A 6000-nucleotide genomic window follows, 5' to 3' on the forward strand; every position below is an offset into this window, starting at 1 on the left:
CATGTTATTCCAAATGTAGCTCACGGTGTTGGCATTGCCTGGGAGCTGGTTAGAGAAGCGGAAGCTCAGCACCATCTCCTCAGCCTTCCTGAATCAGAATCTGCATTCAACAAGACCCCCAGGTGATCTGAGTGCACATCAAAGCTGAGAAGAGCTGGGTATACATTTCTAATCTCAAACCTTGAAGTTTGTGATTCACTGGGTCTGGGGTGGGGGTCACTAATTTGCATTTCTAAGAAGCTCCCAGGTATCGCTGATGATGCAGTTTTGGGGACCACACTTTGAGCAGCAAGACTCTAGTTTTCAGGCCAGGCTTAGAATCTGGTCATGGGAGGGTTTCAAGCCAATCCAAATTTGAGCCACTCTGGACAGACCTGCAGGCTGCACACTGCTCAACTCCAGAAGGCACCATTCACATAGACTCTGAGGCAAGGATCTGAAACCCAAAGCTAAGTAAGATAAGAGGCAAGAGTTGGGTAAAGAGTGGGCCTTAAAGAGAGTCAGAACCGGGTTTGAATCTTAACCTTGCCTCTTACATAGTTATGTGATCTTGGGAAAACCATTTAACTCTGTGTCTCAGTGTCCTCGTCTGTAAAATGGAGATGGTCATACCTGCCCCACTAGATGAGATACTTAATGGTCAGTACACAGAACAAGCCCAGCAAATATTCGTCTTTTCCTTTCAGCCAAGGGAATAGAAGTGGCAGCAGATGTGCTGTCTCCTCCTCCAGTCTCATCCTGGTCAGTGGCTTATTTGTCTGCTTCGGGCTGAAGGCCAGGTAAGTGTGATGGGCTTTTCTTTAGCGCTCCTAGGGGTCAGATGAAGGTGATACAAGAATAACGCAGGCTATTTATATTAGGAACACTTCCCATGGGTTTGTAAAAATCGATTCATAAAAATGACCAATGTAGCCAATTTCAAACCACACCTACCTACCAAAGTCAAAAAAGACAGCAGCATCCCTGGTCCTGCCAAGGCTCACTGTGATGCCCCTGGAGCCTGGAATCACGCAGAGGCTTTGCGAGGGCACCTTGGTGTGTCGGGCAGGGAAATCTGCCCTCCTCAACTTAAAGGATACAGTTAAGCCATTCCTGTGTTTCTTTCTTTCTTTTCTTTTCTTTTCTTTTTTTTTTTTTTGAGAAAAAGACACTCAGTGATGCTCTGAAACAAACATAAAGACGAAATAAAGTATATATTGGGGGCAAGGGGAAAGCCATTTGGGGTACAGAGCAGGCAGCAAGATGCTATCAAAGTTTTAAAACACAAACCAACCAGGGCAATGTTAAGAGGCCAGGTGAACCTTGACGGTGTCAGAAACTAGACATCCCTAAACTTTCTTTTTTGCACTTAGGAGAAGCAGAAGAAAGGATATGTGTTTTTTCTTCCTTTCTTTTTAAATTCAGGGCTGGTCGTATTTTTAGGAGGAGGTGGAACGGCTGCCGACTTTAGGCAGGATTACAGCCTGAGACAGCCACTAGAGGGCGTCAGAGATCCAGAAAAACTCCTGTTTCTGAGAGAAGCCCCAGGGAGGGAGCTGAAAGGTCTGTTCTGGGTGGGGTGTTTGGGCATAAGCTGATTCCTGAGAACCTTCTCAGCAGGTGTTCACCTTCCCACGAGAAGGCAGTAGCCAGCTCTGTAGGGAAGTTAGATAATTAATTGACCAATTTATTCACTGTAAATGATTTCTGCATGCAAGTCTCTGTCTGTCCTTGGTGTGAAAGTACAGATGAGGGTGTAGGACTTTTTATGAGAGTCTGTAACTGAAAAGAAGCCTAGTTGTAGGGCTCAGGGGTGGTATCAGGAACAAGCTTGGAAGCTGTGGACCGTCGTACCCCATTACTTCCATGTGCTGCCCCAGTAAACATAAAATCAAAATACAAACAGCATGTTTGTAGGCAAATAGAGTTTTGAACGAAGTTCCAGATTGCCACCTGTTAATGTGTCCCGTATAGAAAATTCTAGCGCTGTCCTGATTGGGGATTTACAGTGTGCGCTGAAGCAGGGGTAAAGCTGATTCCTCTACTGTTGCTCAAAAGGCCCTTTAAGTGTTCACTAAGACAAAACACCGTAGAACTTAGAAACTCACCTTTCCTGGAGAGATCTAGAACACAGGAGGGGCTGTCTCAGTAGGGGGACATGGTAGAAAATGGCCTAAAAAGGTATGATCTAGCCAGAGGAACTGCTGGTCATGGGAAGCAATGGGGCAGAATGGGCACCACTTGGTCCACCAGCCTCTGCTAGGGAAGAGATCCCTCAGACCCGCCCTTATGCCTCTGCAGCCCCCTCCAGCAATGAAGACCCTTTGTCAGCATGACATATACTTCCTGCCCTCGCTCCCACCCCACCACGGCTGGCAGCAACTTTTTTTTTTTTTTTTTCCGGTATGCGGGCCTCTCACTGTTGTGGCCTCTCCCGTTGCGGAGCACAGGCTCCGGAAGCGCAGGCTCAGCGGCCATGGCTCATGGGCCCAGCCGCTCCGCGGCATGTGGGACCTTCCCGGACCGGGGCACGAACCCGTGTCCCCTGCATCGGCAGGCGGACTCTCAACCACTGCGCCACCAGGGAAGCCCCTGGCAGCAACTTTTGTGAGTTGGGAAGGTTACAGATCAGGAAGAGGTGTTCCTTAGAGCAGGAGTGGGGTCTCCCACTCCATGGGTGTGCTCCAGAAGGGCTGAGTCCCAGATGACTTGCAAATATGGTCTCCTTCCTGTGGAGAGCTTCTGGGAAAGGAAAGAAATTGGCTGGGCTTCAGTATATTTCCTCGGTTGTAAGAGAAAGATGGATAAAATAAATGAGATGAGACCAATTCTATCAAGTAATATAATGATGCTTCCCTTTCTAATAGAAATTTCTTTTTCAGAGGCTAAAAATTCCGTGAACCTCTAAAATCCTAGTTCACCATGGATACAAGGAAGAAGGTCCTCCTTGTCAGACTCTCTCTTGCTGTCTGGATCACTGTGGCCAGCCTCTCTGGCTCCCCTCCTTCCCAGGGGTAAAGTCAGCGGCATCAATCCTCCTGTAGGTAATGCCTGTCTTTTGGCAGTCTTTGCTCCTTAGTTCCCATCACATCAAGTCCAAGAATCTTTACCCGGCTTCCAAGGACAGGCCATCTCTTCCACTTAATACCTATCTGATACTCTCATCTTGCTGGTCATCTCACCATTCAATAGAAGGATCCCTGACATGGAGCTCTCTGAGCATTTGTGTGTGCTGTTCCCCTTCCGTGGGAACATTTCCTTGTTGCTGGCATAAAACCTGAACCCAAGCTACATTTCCTCCAAAGCGGCTTTCCTGTCTACTTCGCCTTATTGATTGCCTCTTCCTTTGAACTCTCACATGTTCCTATAGACACTGGGGGACTTGATCCAACAATGTTTTGTTTTGGTTTTTTTTCTCTCTGTTATTTTAGGAAACTTGATTGTAGGCTGACAATTAGATGGCTATGTCTTTGAGGACAGAGGTTTGAACGTAGCGTCCCAAGACCCCAACGTGATGACCCCATGCGCACATTAGAAATGCAATTAACATTTGCCCGGTTAACTCCTCTGCACCCTTCAGATCTTAGGTTCAACCTCACTTCCTAAGGGCAGCTTCCCCGTTGGATCTAAATCTCCTACTATAGTTTCCCGGAGAACTGGGACCTCATAGAATTCCCACAAAAAAACACTCCTGCACAGTGCTTCTGAAAGACAGAATCTTTAAATTTTGCTTTATTTTATTACTCAGTTCCTTCCATGAGGGCTGGGACAATGTCTGGTTTTGTTTAGTGCCTAGGGCAGTGCCCGGCACACAGCGGGGCCTCTGTATTTTCTTAAAAGAATGAATGCATACTGGTGGGAGGGAGTGTGACATGGACATCTTGGGGAATGAGGAGGACAGAGCTGAGGATGCTAACCTCCTGGGAGCTGGTACCCTTGAGCTAAACAGAAGTTAACAGCAGAGACTCAGATGGGTCAAGTCAGCAAAATCATTTTGGAATCATTATTGGTAATGAGTGACATGTTTTCTCAAAGATTTTGTGAGGAACTTATAAAAGTGATGCATGTTCATCATGGAAAATACGTAAAGTTTAGACAATTATAAGGAACCCAAAAAAGTAACTCCAAGCCTACCAACCAAAGCCTTTTATAAAAATAATATTTTCTTCCAACACTGGTTTAGTGACTTTTTTTACATAGTGGAACAATTTGGAGGTGGGGTCTACACAGAGCTCCCTGCCAGGACCAAGATCCAGGTACACACAGGTGTAACTTACTCATTAACCCACCCATGTTCGCTTCCTTCCCATCACCGCCATTTCCACAATCTCCCCTGTGTTTCCTGGAATCACTTCCCACATAAGCCATTTGCCCTGCTTCTGGGGAACCTAGTCCGAGACCGTACCACCCCACTTCTTAACTATGAGTTCAGGCACTGCCCAGATTAAAGTTTCCCTCTTCTTTTTAACTAAAGTGGACGCTAAAAAGTCTAAACGATCCAACATATATTTTAAGGCACAGGATAGAAATGCAAAACCATGCCAGGTTGCTGACTCTTTGTCATCAGAACTTCTGATAGGAACATTCCCAAGAGGGAATAAATTATACAGACTCTGGTCTCTTCGGAGGTGACTTTGGATTGTTCTTTATTTCTCCTCTCTTTTGTCCCCTCATTTCTTTCTTAATCTGCTTCCTCTATAGTAGAGGGTATTCTAAACCGAACTGTTTTTGCTGCCAATCCCTAATTAGGTTTCCAGATACACACACAAACCTGGATGTGATGCTAGGCTTGCTATAAAGCAAGTTCATATGCATTTTATTTGATTCATAGTTACCACTAGTTCTAAAGGCCTGATGCATGCCGACCAGTGTCTACTAGGTTCTACAAGAGATTCTGCAGGGGCTACTAAGACACTATCCTTGTAGGGAAGATAAGACACATACACAGCAAGACTCATGCAGAGCCAAGTGTGATGTGTCAACTGAGGGGCACACATAGGCTGAAATAAACAAGCAAGCAAACAACTCGAGGAATTCAGAGAAAGTAGTGAGTCATTCTGGATGGAATTCGAGAAAGCTTCATGGAACAGGCTAAGAACGATGGGTGGGTTGGATTTTAATGGATCAAATGGGTCAGGACAGAGAGAGAAGTAATCAAAGCTTCCCCTGTCTCAGTTCCTAGGGGACTCCTATCTGATGTCAAAAGCTAAGACTGCTGCTTCCCTTTCCTTCCCCACAATGGTTACGAACCTTTGGAGTTTCCTTCTATCTCAGCTCCTCCAATACCCAGTGAGGAAGCAGCATCATCTTTCTGATGTAAACAGACTGGGCCAGACCCAAGTCCAACCAGAAAATAGGCATATCATCGGGGAATGCATTTCACTTTAGATATCAGAACCCCAACTAACAGGGGTCTAAACAAAAGGGACACTGATTGTATCTCACGTTAAAAGAAAACCAGAGATAGGCATTGGTTGCTGCTGGTTCAGCTATTCAGCAATCTCACCAAGCACCCAGGATTTTTTCCTCTTCTTCCTGCCTTCCTCAAGCTGTTGGTTTTTCAACCTCATGCTGCTCACCTCCTGGTTGCAAGTTGGCTGCTATGGACTCGGGCATCGCGACTGCCTCCGAGGCAGGAAGGAGGGAGGAGGGCGGCACAGGAAGTCTCTCTTGTGTTCAAACAGCAAAAGTTTTCTCAGGAGTCCCCTGCCAATCTCTACTTCTATGTCGTTGACTAGAACTGGCTCAGATGGCCCAGCTGTAAAACATTCTGGAAACTTGGGCATTTCACTTTTTAGATTTTGTAATTACAGAAAGCAAGGAAGGAGGGATAAGGAATGGCTGCAATGATGATGCTACAAATTCTGCCACCCCTGCAGAAAACTTCACCTGCTGTGGCCAAGACTCTCAGAGCCTTCCTTGCTCCCTCTTGGCTGGTAGCTCGTTTACCAGTCAACTATAACTGAGCCATACTATGTAACAAAGCAGCCCAAATCTCAATGGCTAATAATAAACATGCAT

General features: G+C 46.1%; 1 pseudogene; it reads right to left on the reverse strand.

Moving 5' to 3' along the window:
* The window catches only part of LOC137208033 (thioredoxin-like protein 1 pseudogene), a 43503-nt pseudogene extending 37908 nt beyond the window's left edge, over positions 1 to 5595 (reverse strand).
* Positions 5596 to 6000: the final 405 nt, after the last annotated feature.

This window comes from Pseudorca crassidens, chromosome 15 (assembly GCF_039906515.1).
Source record: "Pseudorca crassidens isolate mPseCra1 chromosome 15, mPseCra1.hap1, whole genome shotgun sequence".
Classification (NCBI taxonomy): domain Eukaryota; kingdom Metazoa; phylum Chordata; class Mammalia; order Artiodactyla; family Delphinidae; genus Pseudorca; species Pseudorca crassidens.